This window comes from Ursus arctos, unplaced genomic scaffold, assembly GCF_023065955.2.
Source record: "Ursus arctos isolate Adak ecotype North America unplaced genomic scaffold, UrsArc2.0 scaffold_11, whole genome shotgun sequence".
NCBI lineage: Eukaryota > Metazoa > Chordata > Mammalia > Carnivora > Ursidae > Ursus > Ursus arctos.
Genome location: NW_026622775.1, coordinates 6,279,723 through 6,305,556, shown reverse-complemented (window position 1 = coordinate 6,305,556; position 25,834 = coordinate 6,279,723). Strand labels below are relative to the sequence as shown.

Genomic DNA, 25,834 nt, shown 5'->3' with positions numbered 1-25,834 from the left:
TCAAAACGTTTCCATTTATAGATCATCATTAATGAACTAGATGGGGGGGGGGGACTTTCATAAATTGCTTGCTTGGTAGCCCCAGAAGACTAATTAAACATAAAACTGATTTTTTACTACTTTATATTACTTTTCTCTAATATCGATTAACTCCTTTTTAATATCAATTTGAGCGATGGAGTTAATAAAATACCAAGTTTGTGGTAAAAAGAAAACATAAGCAAAAATGAGTTGGCCCCTGTTTGCCAAAGAACATAATAAGCTGGTTTTGACAGAAGTACGGAGGAAGATTATACCAGGCAGTGGAGTGAAGCCTTTTCTCCTCGCACAGCTTTAGGGACAAAGATTCTAGGTATTGTGCAAATCCTCTGAATTATGTCTTTGGGATGCTTTCTTATTATTTCCCTCAAAACAAAGATATGCAACGCTGTATACCAATGCTTCTAAGTGTTAATAATGCTTCTAACCCATACTTCCAAGTAATAATAACGCTTCTAAGTATTATAAACCTGTAAGTTTATCATTGCAAAATAGTCCCATTGTTGTGATAACTAAATCCCCCAAAAGTAGGGGGCGGGGATTGAGTAGGAGTCACACTTTGCACGACTGCTATCCATGAAACATAAAAAGTATCCACACATGTGTACATGTGGTTATTAACTGCCATCTATTTTATTCCAAATAAAGTACCTTATTTAAATAGTGCTGAGGCCACTCTGTTGCAAAAGTGTTTGCACCTCTACTAATATCTAAATAATCGACACTTAGGGATCTCAGGTAGTATTTCATCTACTCTTTACATCAACCCTTGCTAGTGGGTATTATTTCCATTTTCAGAGGAAGATAGTGAGCGTCCGAGAAGTCGAGAAACCAGACCAAGGTCACAGGATTCCAAATGCTCTCTGTGTGTATGCAGCCCCCCGCCTCCCGCCCCCACCACACCACCACCTCTCCGAAGCACGAACACTGAGAAAAGGGAGTGAAACAGAAAGTACAGGGTAGAAATGCACCTAAAACTAATGCAGGCACAACTTTTTGCCACTCTGTAAATTTTTCTATCAGGGATCATTAAAAAGATTCTTTATTAAGCGTTGATAAGAAAGCGTTAGTATTGCTTTATAAAGGAAGCAAATTTAAAACCCATTCAAATGACACAATCTAATTGGCACTAATCGACTAGTAGCACAGACCTTTTACTGTTATTTACAATAAGAAAAAAAGAAGCATGATGTTTGGGGAAGAAGCGTGATTGATCTGGAAATCGCTCAGCAAATGTGATGAATGCATGAACTTGCCAGGCTCCAAGCTACCTCCCGATAATGCAAAACTGCACGGGAAACAGCGCGTCGAGGGCACAGTGGTGTGAGAACGGAGCTAAGGGAGCTACGAAGAAAATCCACAAAGTAAAAGATGCTCTATTCTCCCTAAAATGTCTGAGAAGTCTACAACAAAGAAGAGAGGCTTCGATGGGAACGTGGTGGTTGAAGGAGCAGATCAAGGGACAAAAAGAAATCAAGAAGCCTGGGGAGGAATTAGCACGTGTAAAGAGGTGGAAGCAGGAACTAGCAAGACACACCGGACTCTAACATAATTCTCCAAAGTCTTTGCACATCAAAACACATGGGGAAATTTTTAAAATCCTGATACCCGGGCTTTAATCAGACAAACTAATTGAGATCTCTGAGAGTAGGAAAGTAGGAAGAAAGAAATCTATAGAGCTGCTAAAGCACTTTTGGAAACTAGGAGAGCTCAAGATTAACCTGAAGAAATGAATCAGGTGTTCCACCCTAAAACAGAAAGGAAACAAAATATAAACATGACCTATACAAGAACTATAGGAAAATTACTGAAGCATTCTTTATTTATTTTTTAAATGTAGGTGTACATTGGGTTTGCTTTTTTAAAAAAAGGTATGATACATTTCACAATAAAAAAGAAAAAGAATTGAATTGCCTTACTTTATCAGCTGCCACTTACAAATGTGAACGGTATTAGTTCTTTCTCATTTTACTCACTCCTACTTTACTGAATTTTCACTATGTCAATTCCTTCCAACGGGGGAAAATGCAATTTCTATAAAACGATTAAGGTAATTATCTTTGAGAGTATCCATCCAAAGAACACCCTGGACAATTGAAAGGTTGTACCCCAAAAACCCATCAAAGACCATGGAAACTGAATTGACATTTCTGTGATGTCATGAGCATATGCTAGCTAGATCTAAAGCATTTGCATAGGACCAAACCCAAGGCCATGTGTACTTGAATTATGTTTATAGTAAAGCATAGCCGTTAGAAAGAAGCAAATTGAAAAAATGCTAAAAATTTAATCGTATGTATTATAAGAAATAGTAATCATAAAACTAAGAAAGAAAATTTTAACAAAGAAATACAAAGTAAGGATTAGAAGACTGAGGACTAACAAGTCTATGCTTCTAGCAGCACTGAAATGACAAGATAAAGAATTCTTTAATAAACACTGAGTAGAAAGATCAGAACATCTATAGTAAACATGGTAGAAATGATGAATGGCACATTCTCTGCAGACAGAGCCAGAGTGATGAGGTTTAAAAATGTAAGAAAAAGCAGCACATGGAGCATATTTACATTTTTGAATCTGAAGAAAAACATTAATTGTGCCCAATCATTAAAGATCAAGTACAATAATCAAGGAAGGCAATATGAAATCCTGCTGTCCTCTATCCACAGCCAAACTACATTTTGCAAAACTATTATGCATTTAAAAAAAGGTGGGGAGGGCAGAGGAATGACAACCAAGTCTGTGACTTTTATTGGTCAAATTTTGTGATAATAGAAAAGAAAATTTCTACCTGATGATTTTCCAAATTTCAATTGGCATGAATATGAGGTAAATATGGATGTCTCGAGGCAGAGCTCAGCTTGCATTAAGGAATATGTTGTGGGAAAGGACTGAACCACCTCTGTTTTCATATGCAATGCCATAATGTTGAATTATAATATAAAACAATAATGTCTAAGCTTATTTTTAAAATAAAATATTATTCATTGGAGCACGCAAAACTATTCTCATGTCGTATACCTAAGACCATTTTAGAGGGACATGAATTAATAGGGAAAACTTGTTGAAAGACAGGATAATGGTTAAACAATTAGCACATAAATTGTTAATTAGAACTAAATAATGAAATTATTAGTATTAGTCTGGCATATCTGTGCACTCAGAAATTCTAATATTTCTAGAGATTTATTCAACTTATCCAGATAAGGAAAAAACAATAAGGAAAAGATCAAACTGAGAACAATTATGTATAACCAATTGACTTTGATATCTATAATTTTATTAATAAAATAATGTCCAGGGGCGCTTGGGTAGCTCAGTTGGTTAAGTGTCTGACTTCGGCTCACATCATGATCTCAGGATCCTGGAATCGAGTCCCACTTCGGGCTCCCAGATCAGCAGGAAGTCTTCTTGTCCCTCTGCCACTCCCCCTGCTTGTGCTCTCTCTCCCCTTCTCTCTCTCTCTCACAAATAAATAAAATCTTTAAAAAATATATAAAATAAGTAAAAACAAAAATAAAAATAAAATAATGTCCAGTATTTGCAAGAACTATTTTTTTTCCTAGGAGGTCAAACACTTTAGAAGTGACCATTCTCTTAAATTCTTCGCTTGATCTTAGCCAAAAGGCAGAGAAGGGCTCTCTCTTAAATTCATATAAGATACATGAGTTAGACTGAATAATGACCACTTTGTAGGTAGATAAAGAAGACACAGTGATATTAAATTACCAGCTCCAAATCACATGGTAAGAGAAAACTGTAGTGTATAAAGTCTTTGAAAATATAAACATGTGAAGTGCTAACCATATATCACTAATGTGAGTTCAGGTCTAAATCTAGAAAGAGATTGGATGAGCAATTATGATCATGCTGTGAATAGTGAGAATAAGAAAAAAGAGCATGTAAACAGGGTTACAAATATTATATCTACTTCAATGTCATCATCTATAAAATAAAAAGTTTGAAAACAAGGATCACTAAGATACAGTTAAAGAAAAATTCTGAGTGTATGCAGAAGAGTAACATCTTCATCTACGTATTTCAGAGTAAGCTGCGTTTTTACAAGAATGCATAGAAAAAACTCACATTATAGAAAAAGGTCTATATTCAGGTAGACAAACCATTCAATGTTCTTATATGTCATCGTGTCATATATTTAATCAAACATAAACAGAAATCACAAGTTCTACTTGGTATCCATTGGAATACTCAGAGCAGGTTAACTTATCCATAAACACTGTTTTGCACTCTCCTTCCCAAATCACACAGGTGGGCATCAGTGCATATGCGAGCGTGCTCTCTCTGTCTCTCTCTCACGCGCGCGCTTTCTCTCTCCTCTCTTATTAAACAAGTAAAAAATAGCTGTCTATTGGTCTCATTTTCCAACATTCAGTAGAGAAATATTACAAGTATCTAATCCTGTCCACTGATCTAATTTAAAACTGAAGATTCCCAGGAGTAAATTCCAAGAATCACTCAGACTTCCCTGCCCAGAGCATTTAACGGCTTCTTGAGAACACAAGAATTCTGCCAATTTCCCCACTCTGTTCCAACCTTCACTGTCATTCTTCTAAATAGTTGTGGATCACAGAGTTTGTTCCTCTGTTAGCTCACATTAACTCAAATAGTGTGTGTGTGTGCATGTGTGTGCGTGTGTGTGTGTGTGCGTGCGCGCGTGTGTGTGTTATAATGTCGTTACTAGAAGACAGAATGTCTTCGGTCATCTAAAAGCATATATGTGTGTGTGTTGTATACATGTGTGTGTTACACACATGTGAAGTTTTGGGGCAGATGATTTGACTCAGTGTAGCTCTGTAAACAAGCTAAGCTGTGAAGGAGAGAGAGAGAACTGTTGATGTTTTAATACAGGGAATTATATTCTAATTAGAGTTAAATAGGGCCCATTGCTTCATTTAATCACAACATCCTCAATTATAAATCCAAATGAAAGGTGTTATTTTTATGTACCGATTATTTGGGAAATTACATAATTGAGTTATAACAGTCATTATATTTTTAAAATGTTATTTTTACTATTATCCCTGAAATGCTTTGAAGTGGATTCATATTATAAACCCATTTTTCTGGGTTGGCATATAAAGATGGATAACTCATCAAGGATCACACATCTGAGAACTAATTTAAATTACTGAAAATAACTTTAGAAGAGTAGAAGATTATATAAACATAATAACATTAACAGGGTAAAGAATGAAAGAGAGATGCATAAACAGAATATTACCTTATCTACCATGATGTTTTGTTTTAAACAAACCTCAAAAAACTTTGAAAAGAAGCATAATGCTGAAGTTTATAGTAAGAAAAAAACTCCATATATAAATACAGATTAGGACGCTTCCGTGGAGGTACGGGAAGAGAAAGGAAATAGAAGTTTCACAAACCAGACTATTATTGCAATGAATTGGTTTAAATCCCTCCTGAACTACCTTACCCTTGAGAAAAAATAAAACTAAAGATGTTCTAGGGTTTCTGCAGCTCAGCTAGGGAAGTATCAGTGGCACTTGGGTATTCTTAGGCAGAGAGTGTCCAGGCTAGTGGCTTTCTTAGAACGTGTTACTATAGATATTCAACTCATCAGCGAATCGTAGAAAGCTATTTCCTTTGGCCATTCTGCCTCCTATGTGGTTCTTGTCCTGGAGAATTCTAGCTCTGCGTGATGCACTCGATATCATGAATACGGGCGTCAGTAGCAAATAGCAAACACGTTCCAAATACGAAGGTACATGAATACAGGTATGTACACATACAGATTGCAGAAAGAGTGAGTAAAGCAGGCCTGGGCGTACACTAGCCCCTCTCTCTCCTTCCCCACCCCTCTGGTCGCCTTCCCTTCTGCTAACAAAAGTGCTCATGTCTCTCCTATATCTCGGGGAGAAAAACATTCTCTTTACGTATGTTTTCTTTTTGTGCTATTATTCCATTTAATATCCTTATTAGTATGAACAATGGTTTTAACAATACGGCTGGCTTTTCACTCACCACCCACTCTTTAACCTCCATAAAACTGAGTGCCCGCATGTAACAAGCTAATGACTCTGCCTCTTCCCATGATCCCAACCACCAATCATTCTTTTGACTTTTTGGTCACTTGAGCATTCTTTCTTGTCCCTTGTCTTCTTGAAACTCACTCGTCTTTGTTTTCATTATTCCACTTATAATTTACCTTCCACCCTTTGGCTGATCTTTATTGGCCCCTTCTTTGACTCTATTTATCTGACCTGCCTCAGTATAGACATAACCCCGAGGCAGTGGTTCTCAAACCACTGTGCATCCGAATACCAGGGAAAGCTTGTAGGACACAGACTGCTGGGCCCCAGTCCCCAGAGTTTCTGATTCAGCACGTCTGAGGTGGACCTGATAATTCACCCTTCTAACAAGTTCCCAGGTGACGTTGATGCTGGTCAGGGGATCATACTTTGAAAACTGCAACCCTGGGGCTTAATTCTTCTTTTCTCCTAGATAGATATTCTTATTCACAATCTTCATCTACTCTGATGATTTCAACTATTACCTTTCATAGATAACTCTTAAACTGCTCTCTGTCATCCTCAGCCATCCCCTGAATTTCATTCTCATATCTCTCAGTTCCATGTCCCCTTGACTGCCCCTCCATCCCCTTAAACTTAATAGTACATCCTCGCTCACCATCTTTCTTCAGAAATGAGTTCTCCCTGAGGACTTCCTCTTTCTTGTCCTGTGGGTAGAACCGTCATTTTCCCAGTCATTCAGGTTCAGAGCTAAGATATCATCTGTCTTTCCCCATCTCCCATCCAGTTTTGTGTCTCCTGACCCCCTATTTTTGTCATTCCTACACCATGACATTGCAAGTATGCATTACTTCACACCTGGACTTCTGTAATCACTCGTCTTCCTGCCCCAAACACTCTCCCCACATACATACTATTGTCAGATTAATCTCCCTTAAATACCACTTTGTGAACTTTGATAGTTGCCCATTGTTAGTGGCAGAGCTTTCCAGTCGATGTGCGCTGCGAATGGATTAGAGGTGTGCTAGTATAGCACTGTCCTGAGCCATCAGGACATCCGGCCTAGACCAGGACAGCTGGGCCTCAGAGACCCAGAGCCCGAGGCAGTCAGAGGGCCGCCTTCATCACGCTCGACCCTCACTTCCACTGCCCTTTCCAGTGATTTCAAGTATTACCATCTTTCACCGCAATGTGCCTTTTCAAGATGTTCATACTCTGTGTGCACCGTGGAGTGAAACTGTTGGTGACTACAGATCTATAGGATATTGCCCACATTCCTCGATCTGGTATTACAGACATCAATATCTAGACTAAGCTCCTCGTCTCAACCAAAACCAATAATATCATTCCTAACTCTAACTATTCCTACCCCATGCCATTGTTCCTAACTATGAAACTTTGCTGACTGACTCCCATTCTACAGGATGGATTTAACTCTGTCTATTGTCTGATAAAAATATACTCCTTCCTTCAAGTTCCAGCTCAAGACACTCTGCTTCAGTGACAGCACATCCAAACTTTAGTGATCTTCTACTGTTTCCTAAGGTTGGTTCTAGTGGAGAATCAGAAAACAGGGTTCCAGATTGCCCAGATCCCGAGGTCTCTTGCCTTCCTCTGTACACCGGAGACAATCACTACACATCTAGCTTAGGTATGCTGCCACGTTTACCTTCTTGTCGTCACACTCAAACATTTATCAAGCATCTATCTGAAGAAAAACATCTCCAAGGAACAAATAGTTTTGGCATTTCTATTATGTGTCAGGTGCTCCACCACAGGCTAAGGATAGACAAAAATAGAATTTAGTGGTTAAAGGCAAAAAAGAAAATAGAAACTTTCAAAATTATGTGAAAAGTGCTATGATAGGGACTCCAGGAAAAGGAGTTTCTTCTCTGAGAAAGAAACATCTAAGCAATCAGAATAGTATTGGCCCATGCTTGCAGACCAAAGAAACAGGATAACGTGTGTTCAACCTTAAGAAGTTGTGTGTAGCTTGAGCAGAATGAGAAGGAACATGTGTGTGCACTTGAGCATGTGTGTGTGCGTGTGTGTGTGTGTGTGTATGTGTTTGGGTGGAGGGCGAGGGGGTAGTTGTTGGCAGAAAACAAGCCAGATCCTAAAGGAACAGATGTCTTACAGAAGATGTTGGACTTTTCCTAAAAGCCATGCGTGGTTACTGAAGAGTGTGAAGCAGGAGAATGACACTGGGATACGACTTGGAGAAAGTGCGGGTTGGAGGAAGAAAACTCAGGAATTAAGATAAATTAGGAGGCTATTGCTAAAATCCAGGTGACAGATAGTGACGGCTCAATCCCAGTGATGACAAAGAGAAAGTGAAAATATTTGGAAGGTATTAGGGAAAAGCCATGAGATGTGTGTTTGAACATACATGAGTTTGGGATACAATAGGGAGAAAAGTTAAGGCAACACACAAAGCACAGACTTTGGCTTATTCAGGACTGACTGGGACTGAAGACGTGAGGGTGGACCCAGAGAACAGCGCAGAGGGGGCAGCAGGAAGGTCAAAGCTTGTGCTTCCCCATCACAATTGAAGTGATCCCCGTGGAGAGGGAGTGCTGGCTGGTGCGGGTGGGAGATGTGAAGACAGTCTGAGGATCGATGGGCTATTGTGGAGAAAGAGAGAGAATGAGAAGGGAGAAAAACAAGACTGCCAGGAAGCCTGAGTACAGGCTGAGGTTATCTTCCTCCGCGGTGCTCAGCAGAGCCGGTTGGAACCATGAGGGAGGGCACCAGGCTGAGGCTTCTGGTATGGAGAGGCAGAAAACACCACCCTTATTCATAAACCATCCGTCTAGTTCCGAAAACGGATGTATCCATTAGAGATAACTCTTTACCTTAAAGGGGGAAAGTGTACAATATTGTATGAAATGGGAAAAGATCCAAGAACATATATTGTGAGGTGGGATGGGGAAAGTTTAAACTACATTATATAAAGGAAAGTGTCAACTTAAAAAAAAAACAACACAACAATGTGACTTTGGTGAATGTGAAGTTGGTGGCTGGGGGCTTTGGCAAGAGTAGTTTCAAGTGAGGGTGATATTGATGGATGACAGACAACATGAGCGGGCGTGTGAAGTAATCTCTGAGTCAATATCAATAATGTATTAGATAAAATCACAAACTCTGGAGCCTGGCTGCCTGCATTCAAATTCTGCCCTGACCTTTTCCAGCTGTTTGACCCCAGCAAGTTACTTAACATCTCTGTGGCCGTTTCCTCTTCTGTGTAATATATTAGTGCCTACCACACAGCACTATCATGAGGATTCTAGGAGGGGATGTATGTAAAGCATCATGAACATGACACCAGGCACACGTAGCTGTCTCCCATCCCTCCACAGCGCTGGCACCCATGACAGAGCATGTGCGGAGGACGTCAGAAAACACTGTAGTGATGAGTGTTGAATCATTCACTTTATTTCATGGAAACCCAGGAACAAATATGGCACTCTAACAACACTCACTGTAAGCTTTCTATTCTGTTTACTTGACTAATATCATCATGTTAGCTTCACAAAACTTCACTGCAGAATATTACTCTTCCCAGTTTACTAATAAGACAGTTTAGTTTACTTACTCCAGAAACCAGAAGCTTAGAAAGCTCTTCTGGGATCTCAATGCCATGTTCTAACTGTCAAATAAGGAAAAGATTTCCATGATAATTTATTTAAATTATAATTAATCTGCAAAGTATATGAAACTTAGAGTAAATTAAAATATTTTCATTCATAAGTTTATTTTAAAAAGTGACCAAAATAAAAGGGGTTGTCACCCTAATAATAAGCAGCTCAGTGGTGTGAGAGCTTTGGGTCACCTTCTCTGAAATCCTCTTGGCACTCTCTTCCTGGTCACAACATGGTTTCCACAGCTTCTACGACACATACACAACGACTTCAAGAAGGAAAGAAGGGATTCTTCTGTGGCTCTTCTAATTGAAGAAATTTTTTTTCTCGGAAGTCCTAGCACACTTGCCCTTACATCTCATCATCCTAAAAGGGGAGCATAATAGACCGACCAGTACAAAAAGGGAATGGGAGTATTGTAATGGTTTAAACCAACCGTGATCTACCTCACAGGGCTGGCATACTTTCTTTGAATAACTGTGGTGCGATGTGCCCTGAGCAAAATGGTGCCTTTAGAGCCAGGAAGAGGGTAGGAAAACAACAGCGTTTAGGGGCGCCTGGGTGGCTCAGTCAGTTAAGCATCTAACTCTTGGTTTTGGCTCAGGTCATGATCTCAGGGTTGTGGGATTGAGGCCGGCGTCGCGCTCTATGCTCAATGTGGAGTCTGCTGGAGATTCGCTCTGCCTCTCTCTCTCCCTCTCCCTCTGCCTCTCCCTCTGCCTCTCTCTCAAATAAATAAATAAAATCTTTAGGAAAACAATAGCATTTAACACATAATTGATGAGGGACATAAGTACTGTGTGCCAGACTCTGAGATAAGTACGAAGTTTCAACAACAAGCAAAAGAGCATCCTCATCCTTAATTTCCAAGATCAGAATAATCTCATATTTTCTATTCTAACAGAGATACCTGTGACACCAAATAATCATAGAAGTTAACTTAATATGTTCACAAATTGGATATTGTTTAAAAATTTTAAATGGCACATGCCATTTACTTAATTATTTTTGTTTTTGCTGCTCATTAACTTATTAATTAAAACTATGTTTTCCTAAACCTTTCAGGGTAAGATCAAACAGTAAAAAGAAAACAAAATTCTAAACTATTTGACATTAGATAATAATCTATACAACAAAAACAAGTAATTTTCTTTATATTCACAAGAAAGTTTCAGATAATTCTATAATATTTTATTGTTACTATAGGTAAATCTTACCTGTCTCCTCTACAAGAGTAAGGAATCCTCAAAGCCAAGGCTTATCTTTTATCTTGGATTTGCCAGCATGCAGCATGGTATTCACTCCATAAATGATTCTCGAATGAAGAGTTAAACAAATGCATATCCTTTCAAATCATCTTTCTGTTTACTTTTTCTCTTTTATTCCTGATGTGTTTTCAGTGACTCTTTTTTTTAAGTCAATTCGCTATTTGCTCCCGGTTTCAGATCCTAGATTATTTGTTTTATTTAGGAGTAATAGAGGTAGACTCTGGACACACACACATACATACATTTATACACACACAGAGAAGGCACGACTTGGCCCTCTTAGAAGATGACAGTGTTTTCTTTAGCTTTTGTTTTAAGCCAAGTAGCAATTCTTATATTTTTAATAAAATGAAAATATTTAATATTTTGGATGAAATGATCAATGTCTCTCCCAACCTTCTCTTTCTGCGCCTCCTCTACAGTGACTCTTAAATTTAAAACTCAAACGTGTGACAATCATGTCACCTCCCTAAATTGTATTCTTACAACAGAAAGCACACATCATCTCAAATTGATGTTTCCATCTCAACTGACTCATTTGGCAGGAGGAACAGCTATAATTTGCCAACAGGTTGCCTTAGCGAAGCACGGGCTGGGCTGACAGCACAGGACCTTTCATCGGTTGTAATCTACAACACATGCATATTACAGAGTGCCAGGTGTAGATCAGTGGGTGTCGTCGTGAAAAACAAGAAGAGGAAATCTTCCCTGCCTCTCGGGACTTGTTAGCCAAAAAAGCATGATGATGCACCACTATTTACTTTTTACTGGAAAGGTTATGGAGGTCAGGCCAGACTTGAAAATGAATTTGTTGTTCCCACCAAGTGAGTCACTGTCAATAGGAACACTAATTTATGTAAGTAGCTATGTCTCAACCTCAAGCTGAAAAAACACTACTAAAAAATCTTAAGAATGCATGGCTGTGTAAATACTTCATCTAGCCTGACAGAGTTAGGAATATATATGATTCCATGAAAACTCTACTTACCCGACATATTTTTAAGCACATTTTATTTAGAGCAAATCAATTTCCAAGCAAGAAAACCAATGACTACAAGAGAAATCCGGCATACCTTTGCCTCAGATTTAGATTAATCCCTGTCTTTCTCCTCTCCGTATGCATCTCACAAGATGCATGATGTTTAAAGAGGTCTAAAGACTGTTTGCTTCATGAACTAATCTTCTCAAGAAAGTGTGTTAGCCTTTTTATTCTCATGCATCAGATCAAATTTCAAAATTTCATTATCATCATCATCCCTCTCGAGAATTCATTCAGTACCTACCATGTTTCACCTGTCCCCCACTTCCAAGATCCAATGGCACTCCCTTTTTCTCTCTTATAAAGGCCTCTGTCAACCCACCATGCTCGGTTACCCATTTCTATACCTTCACTTGCCAAAGTTACATGCTATGCCCTCCTCTGTCTCTAGAACCTACCTATCCAAACTCTACCAGTTTTTAAAGGCTCATTTCAAAGCCCACTTAGTTCACAAAACCCTTCTAAATTAATATTGAATTATTATAAATAATATTAAATCATTAACATTAAAATTAAAATAATACTCAAATTACCTTTATGGCTTCTGGTTGTTTTAATAGTCAATTAAAATATCACTTTAACCAAGACCAACATCTAGATTCTAGAATAAGAAGGTGTCAACAAAATGAGGGCTTGGAATATTGGGAAGAGTCATGGTACACATGGAACATTCTGCCAGTTGGGTTCAAAGTCATTATAAAATTGGAGTTAATGTGGGTCCTTAAATGGCGGTCATGAGCAGAATCAACAATCAGCTGAGTGGAATAGCCACAGGTACATGTTAACATGTTTAAACAAATGCACGTTTACAGCTTCTATTTCTCTACTGTCTAACGGCGTAATGAAAGGTGTGACTCTTGGCATGGTAATTGTGCTTCCTTTTAGAGAGTGAACAATAGTTTACATTTATTGAATATTTAATATGCATGAGGCATCATGAGGTATTTCACATGCTTGCTCTCACTTAATCCTCACACCAAGCCAATGAACAAAGCACTGTCATCTTCATTTTACAGGTGAGAGGTAGCTTCACTGACCAAGGACACACAGGAGGTAGTGGAGCTGAGAGTCAAGTCCACACTCTGCCTGAGCCCTTAACCGCAGCACTCTGCCTCAGGCCCCTATTCTTTCTCATCCTTAACATTTTTTCTGCAATTGCTTGTCCCTGGTTCACCCTTTCTAAATTAACAGTTCAGTTTTGAAAGTCCTAGAATGGATAAGTTCCTAATCAAATGATTATCTTCTGTAATCTTATTTCAGAATTGTAGGGACTAGCAAACCAGTTTGTGTTTGAAGGGAAATTATGATGTAGGCTAAGTTGTCTTCTGTGGAAAGATTCCTTCTCTCAGGTCAGCCCTCCACAGCATCGTTCTGAGACCCACCATAGCACACCCCTGAACAAAGTGCTCGAGATATTTGTAGAAAATGTGAGCCTTTCACATACCAGGAACACATGATAAATGGTCAGAAGACCCTTCATTTGGGAGGTGCTTCATAGATGAGGGAGCATTTGTAGTCATTGCTTTGATCTTCATAGTAAGAAGATCTCTCGGAATTTGAGAGAGATCTAAGCCATGTCCTTTTTTTAAATTCTTCAGCTTGCAAAAATAAATAAATCCCAAGCAAAGTTATAAAAATTAAGATATATTCTAAACATTCAATAGCACAAATTTCCACTTTTGACATGCACATATACAACACCAAAATATAATTGTGCTATTTGTAAAACAATTCATAAATTTAAAATATATATTCACAGTGCATTACAGATGATATGGTTTAGAAATGGGACACATGTTTGAAAATTGTAGGATTAATAATGTATTCTGTGGTAGACTGCCACCTGTCCCCTAAAATCTGTTCTTCCCTGATAGCTATAACTGACAGAATTTTAGCTAAATGAGGCTTTTGCTATGGTCTGCGTGTTTCTATCCTCCCCAAATTCATATGTTGCAAACTTAATGCCCAAAGATGCTAGTATTAGGAGGTGGGGCTTTAGGGAGGTGATTAGGTCATGAGGCCAGGGCCTTCATAAAGGATGCGAATTCAGATAAAAAGTAGGTAGGAGCTCAGGAACAAAGATTCTAGAAGGGAATGTGGCCCCAAGGATGGTCCAAATGGGGAAAAAAAATGAAAAGACATTTAAAGAAATCAATCAAGTTACAAGGGAGTTCTCAGATGAGCTCAGATTTCAAAAGGACGTATGTAAAAGCTGGAACTAAGAGCACTAAACAAAGATAAATGGGGGAAAGGGAGGAGCTTACATCTGCTGGAATAGTGAAACAAGGTCTTAAACCTGAATGCACTGCGGCTTAGAAGGAATTCCAGTCATCAATAGGGTTTTTTAAACTGATAAAAGGGAAACCCCCCAAAAGGAAGTGAAATGGCAACTGTTTATAAAGGAAAACAGAGAGACAAAAGACTTACCGATGCCTATTTAGCCTCCATCTTCTCTAGTAAGGGAGGATAGTCTGGAAAACATTCCTTAAAGAGGGAGGTACATTCTGTACCTAGTGGTTCTTAGTCTTCCTCCTTTTCCTGAGATGCACCAACGTCTACATGGATGTGATATACACTATAATTACATTCCTCATTGATGACTTTACCCACATGTTCCCCACTTCAGTAAAACCCACTCATGTGATCAATCCAGGGCTGCTTCATCTCTGAGAGCATAAACGCTGATAGCCTATTTTCGTCTGTATGACCAATAGCCAGTGATCTGTGTGACCACAGACTCCCTTTTCCCAAGTTCCTTTGTCCTAGAATTTGTCCTTTGAGGGGCGCCTGGGTAGCGCAGTCGTTAAGTGTCTGCCTTCGGCTCAGGGCGTGATCCTGGCATTCCGGGATCGAGTCCCACATCGGGTTCCTCGGCTGGGAGCCTGCTTCTTCCTCTCCCACTTCCCCTGCTGTGTTCCCTCTCTCGCTGGCTGTCTCTCTGTCACATAAATAAATAAAATCTTAAAAAAAAAAAAAAAGAATTTGTCCTTTGAATTTTCCAGGCCCTAAAAAACTGAACTTCATGCTCGATTCATGGCCTCCTCTCTGGTTTTATTCCATACCGTCCCCGGACTCCATAATTCCTCACCTCCACAATGCTTTCCTGTCTAAAATTCTACCCTTGGATCCATTCGACCTTATACCTTGTCCATTTCTATAATCAAGTTACTGAGAAGAGTTGGAAAAAAAAATCAAAACAACCTATAGATAGATATCATTATAACTTTGTGGTTTTAAATCTTAAAAAGGACTTTGAATATTGAATAATGATCATTTCTTACATGTCTCTGGTCAACTCTCTCTCCTCTTTCTAGTATTTCCAAATTTCATGACTCCCCTGAAATCCCCTTTCATATCTTTACCCCCTTTGTATACAGGACACAGCCCCCACATCACAGATGAAAAAGAAACCATGAGCAATATATACCCTCAACTCACTGGCCTGCTACCTACAGAGCTAACTACCCCCAGAGCCATCTGTACGTTAAAGCTCTTCCTCTTGTCCAGGCCTGCCTTCTCATGAGACCTACATCTCATCTCTGCTGTGGTAAATAGCTGCAGCAATTTTCCATATCCGCACCCTTTCATAGCGATTCTGGGTTTGGCCAGGTGACAAGCTGTGGTCAATGGGACAATAGTAAATGTGATGGAAACTAAGCTTTGAAAGAACTGGTGCATTGAAGTTTGCCTCTTCTCATTGCTCTTGGGAAGCTAGGACCGTCACCAGGTGAATAAGCCCAGGCTAGCCTACAGGATGGTGAAAGATACATGGCCTGGTCATTGACCCAGCTGATACTGAGCCAACTGCCCGACCTAAGAGACCATCCTAAACCGTTCAACCCAAGCCAGCCACAGCTGACCTCAGAGATGATCTCAGCCAGCCCAGACCAAAGGCACTGCCCAGCCAACATAGACTTGTGAAAAATAATAAAAACCTGAGTTGATTTAAGCCGCAAAGCTTTGAGGTGATTTGTTATGCAGCAAAAGCTAATTGATACTTGCTCCGTCAGGTGTATGCTCTGATACTGCATGTTCCACCCTCCTCATGGGCTCCTTTTCCTCACAAATAAACACACTGAGGTTCCTTCTGCCTTAACCCACCACCTTTGTTCTCACGTGCAAGCTACTTCTTAACCAAGCTTTTTCAAAGAGTTGTGTATGTTCCCTACTGGTCGTTCAAATCTTGACATTGAAATCTGACTTTTGCAGCCACAATTCCATTGCAATGGCTTTTAAAGTTAAGAATGAACTTGCTAACTCCAATGAACACTTTAAAGTGTTTATTTTACTTGACCCCTCTCTTTCACATTTGTATGTTTGCAATATTGGAGCATGTGTTTAATAATAGCTTCACCCCCTTGTTCTCCTGAAACCTCCTAGTGAGACTTCAAGACTCAATTCAAGTGTCATTATTAACCCGTTTTAGAAATTCACAGACTCCTTGGGTTACCAGAACACAGAAGAGTCCTTCTACTTGTCTCACGTATTATCATACCTCCTTGTTTGCTTGTCAGCCATGCATTAGATTTTTGGTCCTTAAAGCACAGCATCTAGCACATAGAAGAAAGTCGGTAAGTGGTAGGTTTTTTGCTTCATTTCTTTAACAATCAAAATTCAACATCTCCCCAATAGAAGTGAGAAAAATGAAACTTAACAGAGATAAATGTAAGGGCTTCAATTCCATTCAAAAAGATCAATTTCCAAGTATATTTTGCCATACTTTTATTTTAGAGATAGCTTATGTGAACAAAGATGATAGAGATTATGTGGCTTTGAGCTCCATCTTATCCAAAATCTGATGATAGGTTTTTTTTTTTTTAAAGTAGTGAAAGCTTAGGCCAATATCATAAAACCATACTACTCCCATTCAGGAGAACTTATCATACATACTGTAAAATCACATCTGTTCACTTTCCGAAAGCCCCCTTTTTAGAGAGATGTCAACAGAGAGGGGTCTGAGCACTACGTAATGTGGGGGGAAATGAAACAAACAAGGAATCTTGAACTTGGTGAAGAGAAGACTAAAGGGAGGCATGATGACAGTTTTTAAAACATGGAGGCCAGCATGCCTGGCACTCCAAAGAACAGAATTAGGATGCAGAAGAAGACACAGAAAGGGAAATGTCCTTCAAAGGAAAGAAAAAGTATTTACCAATTAAAAATAGTTCAAGAATCAAATGGTCCGCCTCACAATGAAGGGTGCCCTCACTCACCAGATATGTGTCCAGGGAAGGCTAACTAGCCATCTGTCGGCTTCTATGATCCCTACTAGATGGTTTCTCACGTTTGGAAGGTCTTGCTGACGTACCATTCTGTCATTTAGCTGTGTCATGCAACACCTTATTTACAAGAGGGTTCTGTTGGTGGCGGTGCTGTTTTTGTTCGTTTTCTCTTCCTCCGACTTATTTTACCTTCTGTGAAGCAGCACGAAAGCTATTTGTATAGCTCTCAGCAGAGCTACACTGCGATATCTCTTTGGAACGCTCTCCTCGGAGATGTTTTGAAGTCGTGCCAGCTGAGGCTGTAGTCATCACTGTCACTTCCTTATAGTGTTTTCATTCTATCTCTGCTCTTGGAACAGTCCCAGCGGAGGCAAAGGCAGCTTCTTTTACCAACAAAATCAACACTGCGCTCTCTCTTGATCCAACACAACAAAACAAGAGGTAGCTATAACTCCCACGACTGTGTCCAATATTAGCGTGTTTGCCAGTAACAGTTCCTTCCCAGGAACTCCGAAAACCCTAGTTGCACCCTAACTTCACGAGGCCAGTGGTTCTGTTCTTCGAAGACAGTCCTTCATTTTCTGCTGTGTCTTTCACAGGAGCGGGGAGGCATGAGAGAAAACAGTGTTTGGACCCAGGTGGAGTCAAAGTTAAATTATAATCTCCATGACTCCTTCCTCAGATGGAAAAGAATGATGATGAAATTAGGTTAGAGGTGAACGCATTCATTAGACTAAGGATAAGCGAGCAGCCAAACGGATTGATTTTAGTTTCACTTCCTTTCCGTGGGATCCTACCCACTCCCTGCGGAAGGACTAATACTCCATGAAATGAAAAGATACTGCATCATCCTCGTAGGTGTCTGAAATAACGATATGTGTGTGTGTGTGTGTGTGCACGTATGACTGACGCATGATAAATTGCAAGAAACACTTTTCATGCACAATGAATTGTAATGACGATATGCTAGCAAAGAGATCATTTGTTCTCCTTCTACATTTCCTAGTGACGTTTTAGGAAACCATAGACAAATCAGTGCTTGAGGTTCTACTCTAAGTGTCCATAATATTATTTTAGGTCTCTTGCCAAGTGTGCTAAGTGTTTCATGGCTTCTTAAATATCAGAAGTTGTACCAGGACAACACAGTGTAGCCAAGGAACGTAAGAGTAAGTATGGCAGAAGGGACTTCTACATTTCCGTTTGAAATGTACTGATCGTATTAGCCTTGAGGTTAAGAACCATACCTGTTCATCTTTAGATAGTTCAGAGCCTCGACACAGTGTAAGTCCTCAAGATTGTTTTCTAGAATGTGTATTTATTTAATTCAAAAAGGTTTGATTTCCACCACTAAAAGAACAGGGAATTTCTAATTCCTTTAGATGGAATTCATAGTGCCCAGGGATTTTTAAGTGTTCTGCTTTTAAAACCTACAGTTCTGCTAAATGAGGCCATTGGTGATTCAGAGCAGAGACAGAAGTCATCAAATATGCCAGAAATAATATTTAAACCGTATGCAGTTATTTAAAGGATCTTCAAATTGTGCGGCTGTGAAGTCTGGACTGTGCTCTTTAAGAACTGAGAGAGTCTGGGTATTAGAAAGCTATTTGGAGTCATCACTGAGGATAAGGTGCAAGCCTTCTTTCTACAAATCACTCACAAGCAAGCAATTGGTACAGAACTTGTTGAAATTGTCTTTTAGAAACAATTAAGCAAAGAAGCACATTAATAGAGGCTTCTTTCCAACTGAAAGAAATCCCCTTGCCTGCTGCTGCTATTGATCCAAGGAACTCAGAAAATATGGAAACACTGATTTAAGCCTCATTTCAGGTTAGATATAACACAGCGAGAAATGCCTAATGGGTCATGGGACAGTCAATCGTGACACACAATCACACCTTAATGCACCCCATACATTTCAAAGTGTAATACCCTTCTTTTGAAACGATATGCCAAAGATCACCATCACCCCTACTCATCAAGCGCCTCCAATGTGTGAGGGCCAGATACTGTCCCTATCAGTTTGTTTGATCACTCATTCTTCCTGGTGTGCAATAAATATTTACCGAGAGCCTGCCAGAGTAAGGCACTATACCCAGGGGTGATGCAACGATTTGGTCTGAAACAAAAAACATTCCTGCCCTTAAAAAGCTACCATTTGATCAGAAGAGATAAGCATTGAACCATATAGTAGGCAATTAGTTATTTAATTTTAGGCAGATGGGTTCTATAAAGGAAAAACGAGAACTAAAACCCCAAAGTGCTGACCTTATTTGGGGGATCTGTAAGGGCTTTTCTGATGAAATAATGTTTTGCCTGAGATCGAAGTATGACAGTAATTCAGAATTTATTTCTGCTGTTGAGTCTGAGATTAAACAAAGGGTAACTTGTTCTGAGTTCCTTTTTTAAGATTTGAATTTCCAAGTTAGTGAAAAATGTTCTTTATTTCTTCCTAATTCCTCCTTTTATGATTTGGACTGGGACTTTCTCCACCACCCCCCCTTTTTTTCCTCCTCTTCCCCTGATGGCAGGAAAATAAAAAAGCAGAAAGAGGAATAGGGACAGAGAATGATTTCAATTCTATTTTTTAAATCTATGAACTAATAACTGCATCTTAATTTAGCTAAACATGTAAAACATGGAAGTTTTAGCAGACAGGCCAGAATCACCATTCGAAGGCTGTCAAATTCCCGAGAGAGTTGGTGTGCACTAACATGGGGACAGTTTCAGCAAGAGCCTAAGCTCGACGAGCGTGGGCCTGTGTGTGACCTGGTGGGCTTCCAGAACATGAGTGCATAGTTCCAGGTTTCACAGGAGACGATCTCTGGGGATGACCGGAAATAACCAAGCGCAATTTAGAGGACGGCTTCAGGTCCTTGTGCAAGCGACAGGGAAAACAATAATAAATTTGGGGAGATGAGCACAAAGGGGCCCCCGTGTACCCACAGGCAGATGTGGTGTACGGCCTCTCGGGTTACAACAGTCCAGTGAGGAACTGGCAGAGCACACGGGTCAGGAGTTAGGTACTGGAGTCACAGCGCTTAGACTTGAGTAGCCGTGTGACGTAGGGCAAGTTCATTCATTTCTCCAGATCTAAGTTTGTTCCTCTGTAAAATGGGGATAATAATAATCATGAGTTACAAGGTTGAAGCAGGAATTAGTGAAATTATACATACTGTTAAAAGCAAAGCTTAAACTTACATAATATTATGTCAATTATATCTCAATTTTTTTAAAAAGGCTAAAGCACTCTCTGGCACTCCAATTGTATTTGTTATTACTATTAGCATTATTTTTATTACTGCCAATTTAGCCAAGATTTGCTGGATTTCTTAAACTAGACAACAAAATGAAACAAGACAAAACAAAATAAAATAAAACCTCGAGTCTTACACTCAGAATCTCCCACTGCCTTACTATTTTCACAAACTCACCAGTTTCCATTGAAATTGCAAATAATCATTATGTCACTTTCCTGCCTCAAATGCATCAAGGTTTCCTATCACTTCCTCTTCTGCTTGGCACGAGAGGCCCTTTAAATGCCAATTTCAATGTTCTTGCCTATTACTCTCCTTCATGAAATCTATATTCCAGCTATGTCAGCAAATTTACAATTTCCCAAATGAACTCTATAGTTTCAAGCTCCCATGCTCTGGCATATGCTGTTACCCTTGCCCGTAAGGCTTCTTTTTACTCTATTCCCCAAAACCCTGCAGTCCACTGTGACAAGTTGTCACTGCTCTGTCCATGGTGTGTTCACCCACCACCCCTTCCGCATCGCCCTCCCTGACATTTCTAAGCATAGTTAATAACTGCCCCCTTACCACTTTGAAAATACTAGCCTTACTTCATCAATATTTTAGTCTTTTCTATACGTGTCTATCCTCCCCCACTAGACTGTGAGATTCTGGAATATGGAGAAGCTAACATTGGTGTTTAATATATATTTTCTAAAAAAAAAATGCTTAGGTTGGTACGTGTAATGATCTTCAATGTCATCTTATTTGAAATTTCCATGCCAGCCCTACAACCACACCTACCTTCAAGACTGTGAAATAATCCTGTTCCAACTCTTATAATTTTTCTCTATCAAGATTCTGGAGCATTCCTCTAATTGTAAAGAATGATGGATTGTGACAATTTACAAAACCAAGACAGGCAAAAGAAAACAGAGGTCTCACTTTCAACAATTAGATCCTAGTTCGAGTATTGTTTGTGCTTTATAAACTGCAAAGGATTATACGAATGGATATTTATTGCTCATCATCTTAGGTAAGTAAAAGGTTAGCACCATGGCATTTGGGAGAATAGCCCCTTTGGCGCACAAGCCAGAGGCAGACCCTTGGAACTCCTTTGCTGGAGGCCACCAGTTCCAGGAGTTCCCAAATGTGGAGTGAAACTCTCCACATCCCCGGTTTGGTGCCTGTAACTCTGTATTTCTCATTCATTCAGCAAATATTTTTTTTAAGATTATTTATTTATTTCAGAGAGAAAGAACACAAGCTGGGGGAGGGATAGAGGGAGGGGGAGAAACAGACTCCCTGATGAGCAGGGAGCCTGACGCGGGGCTCGATCCCAGGACTCCAAGATCATGACCTGAGCTGAAGGCAAGCGCTTAACCGACTGAGCCACCCAGGCGCCCCTCATTCAGCAAATATTAACGGGGCATTTCTTCCAGTCCCTGTTTTTAGGCACTGCAGTAAGCAAAACAAAACAGACTAAGCTTCTACTCGGGTAATTTTATGCTAAGAGGAAACATTAAGACTTGGTGCATAGTCTTCTCATAAGACAATTTCTTTCCTCATACTAAAAACAGGCCATTGTACTGGTTATAATAAATGATCCCACTTATCTTGACTGTCTAGTTCCAGCACAGTAAGATCCTAATAAACCAGCTCTTAAGAAATTGCCACCTTACAGAATGGGAAGGGGAAGGAGCTAAAAATTTTGGCAGAAATCCTGATTTCAGAACCACCTAGATCTTTCTTATGTTAATGAAGTTTTATATCATACTCTTCTTTATCTCTGTCCATGATTTATTTACATTGAAGCTTGAAATGAGAAATCCATTGCAACTCTAGCCACAGGCTTACATTAAAAGGGAGCTGTTATCCTAAAAAGTTAAACTTTTAGCTAGCCGTCAATAACAGTATGATTCTTTTCATGAACTTACTTTGGTCATAAATATGTTTTTTCGTTGTTGTTATTGTTTTGTTTTTTGGTTTTTGTTTTTTTTTTTTTTTAGAGAGAGAGAGAGAGCAGGCTTGAGAGCAGGATGAGGGGAGGAAGAGCAGAGGGAGAGGGAGAGAGAAACTTAAGCAAACACCACAACCAGTGGGGACCCTGACACGGGATTCAACCTCACAACCCTGAGATCATGACCTGAGCCAAAATCAAGTCAGACTCTCAACCAACTGAGCCACCCAGGAGCCCCTGGTCCCAAATATGTTCTGTTCCTCAGAGTGAATACGCTTTAAGTAGTAGTTTAAGATGACATTGGCTTTTTAAATTACAGCTGCTTTAAACTTTCTGATTTTTAGTTTTATTGTTTTAAACGTTCTGATTTTTAAATGATACTAATTTAAAGTTTTTGTTGTCACTTTTTTAGCTACATTAATTTTGAATGTTTATATTTTCATGAGTGTGTTATAAAAATTCACCTATGACATGAAAACACGAACTTTATAGAAACCATTTATAATGAAGATTAAAAGTGAAATGAGGAATTGAATTATGATTGTAGTAAATATTTAAAAAAAATTATTATCTGTTATAAAAAGTAAGGTACGCAATATCATCGGGATGTAACAGCACAGCGCCCGTATTTAAAATTCCGAATATGCTCTGTCATGTTTTATTGTATAACAACAACAGCCACAAAATGCTGTGTCACAAATATAATAACATCCTCAGTTCTAACAACTATTTAGGAGAAGTAATAGAGCAATTTATCAGGCACGTGAAAGAAGAGTTTTACTCTTTCCTTATATGAGATCTATTTGGTTTTATTCCAATTTAATTACTACATTACCTAGAGGCAGTAGAGAATTTCTGAAAAAAATTAAAGGAAATTACAAGGACAATAGAGCAATTGGGTACCCTAGCCTTCTACAAATAAAAATTTTGAAAAAAACTTTAAAAATGCCAATTAATATTTCAGAAGATCTATTTGGATTTTAAAATAAACAAAAAGGCAAAAATTCAAATGGAATAGATTACCAAGAATAGTAAAAATTTTAAAACATTTAGTTGATCAACTATTTTCAACAAGCTTTTGTAAATTCAAAACTTTTGTTTCAGATAAGCTTAATATTTAACCATCCAGAAATAGGACTTCTTATTAATCTGTATTTTCAGTGGGATATAAATCACATTAGTGTTATATTCCTTTTAGATCTGTGAAATCATAAATATTTATTTTACAAATAAAAATCGATACACATGTTTATGTATATATATATGTTTTTATATATGCATATCTCTTACTTAAAGACATTAGTTTACAATACATTGGTTTCAAAATAACGATGATCCTAAAACTGCTTAATTTAATGACTTTTTTTCTTTTCTCTTTTTTGCCTTGACATTTGTTTGTGTTTGGGGTAAATTTCAGGTACTATTCAAATAACAAAAATAATAGTAAGGATTTTTAAATACGAGAATGTTAATAATTATATTACAAATGTGCTCTCCAAAATAAATATATGAATAACACTAGCAGAGAAAATAGTGCAAATGTGAAACTTAGAAAATTCATATTTTCTTGAGTTTGTGCTCTTAACATATCAAAACTGTCATGTGCAGCAACAATTCAGATTTCCTCTAGATTATATAATATACATATTATATATATATGGAAGGTATTATTATGATGTAATTGAACTTTGGAGTTACTTATTTTTTAAATTTACATTTCATAATTTTTTCTCATTTCAGAAAGTTCTAAATTATGTTAATATTTTGTACACAATTTAACTTTTGGGGGCCAAAAAAATGTTGATAAATTACCAATTATGAGAAAAAGTATCTATGTGGGAAAATACAAAACCAAACATCAGATCAGAAAAGAGTGAAGATAAAAGTGAGGCTTCCCAGATTTAGCAATAAAAATGCAGGACCTCCAGTTAAACTTGAATTTCAGATAAAAATTCATCATTTTTGGCATAGTATGTCCGATGTAATATTTGGACATACTTACGCTAAAAGATTAGTCATTGCTCACCTAAAGTTTAAATTTAACTGAGTGTTTATCTGGCGAGCCAAATAGGGTGAATTTATAAGTGTTAATATATCATTTGTTACAGTTTCATCTGTTATTCATCAAATGATTTCTATGTAACAAAGTCAATTTTCACATATTTAAGGACTATGAAATGCTACTAGTCTCAGGGCATATTGCCTCTTCTAAATTTACTCAATGTTCTTTTTCCCTTTGTTTAGGGATGAACCTCTTAATAGGGACCAGGGGCAACTTGGAGCATAGCGGCAAGGGAGTATTTGCTAGCTAACGTGTTAAAGCATTACAAGAATGAGTTGGGCAGTGTGCTGAATGCTATTCTTTTCATATCTCCTTTAATCCTCAGAACAGCCTTGTGAGGTGAGTGCTATCACTATCCCCATTTCACAGATGAGGAAACAGCTGAGAAAGATCAAGCAACTTGATTAAGTTTGCACAGCAAGTCAGTGGGGAAGCTGGACCTGGAACTCAGACCTGCCCGACCACCCATCAGTTCTCTGTCAGGGCTCTGCCGCCATTTCTCTCTCCTGTCCCTCTAGAGAGCCCCCCAACCCCACCGGCATCACTCCTGCTTCCTTAAAGATGTGATATTTAAGGATTGCCAGATCCCGTGTGACCCCACTTGGGTACCCCACACTAACTACCTAAGGCTGTTAAGAAGGCATCCCAGGTATTTCTAAGCACCCCGAAGAGGGTGAACATCATATATGGGCACAGAGAAGCGCACGGAAGAATTCCCCATTTGGTTCCACACCAGGCAGTTTGCCTCCAACATTTAGCACTGCACCAGTAGACTCCCGTTTGAGAATATTTCCTCTCTAATAATAGTATTAACTCATTTCTGCACTTGATACAATTGCATACTTCGTGTTTGGAATGGCCTCCTTGTCTATACATTTATAAAGTTATGAACAATTTTTCTGAAGGTTTAAAGAGAGAGCCCATAAAATCCCTTTGTGTCCCTTGCTAATAATCTCCCTGACTCATTTTGTGCCAGAAATTCACCAGTGCACAATGAAGGGCCAATAGCCAGTGGCTGGAGTTGGCTCAAATGCCATAAGGTTGGAACAAGGACATACCAGGCTTCCTAAGTACTTCACACAAGGCTGCCAAAGGATTAGCTGGATGTTCCTGTGCCAGGTTCACTTAACAGGAACATGGCAAGTTGTGGACACTAATTGGTTCTCACAAGTATTTTGGGTGATATAAAAATACAACTGCAGGAAATAGAATTTCCCCTTAGAATGTGACCTGCTCCTATGTGCACAGTAGATTTTCTAGATTTTAATGCATTGAAAATATTATTTTTGGTATGAAGTTTTAAAATATATACTGCTCCCCCCTCAATGCTACAAGGCTTCCATGCCTACAATAATTAAAATT

The 25,834-nt window shown here is 38.8% G+C and overlaps 1 long non-coding RNA gene across 1 annotated transcript in view; it reads right to left on the bottom strand.

The window, feature by feature from the left end:
- Positions 1-962: 962 nt before the first annotated feature.
- Positions 963-25,834, bottom strand: part of LOC130543328 (uncharacterized) — a 127,501-nt gene continuing 102,629 nt past the window's right edge. Inside the window, exon 4 of the long non-coding RNA XR_008958598.1 lies at positions 963-20,321. This is a non-coding gene — a long non-coding RNA (uncharacterized LOC130543328). The remainder of the gene's footprint in view (positions 20,322-25,834) is intronic.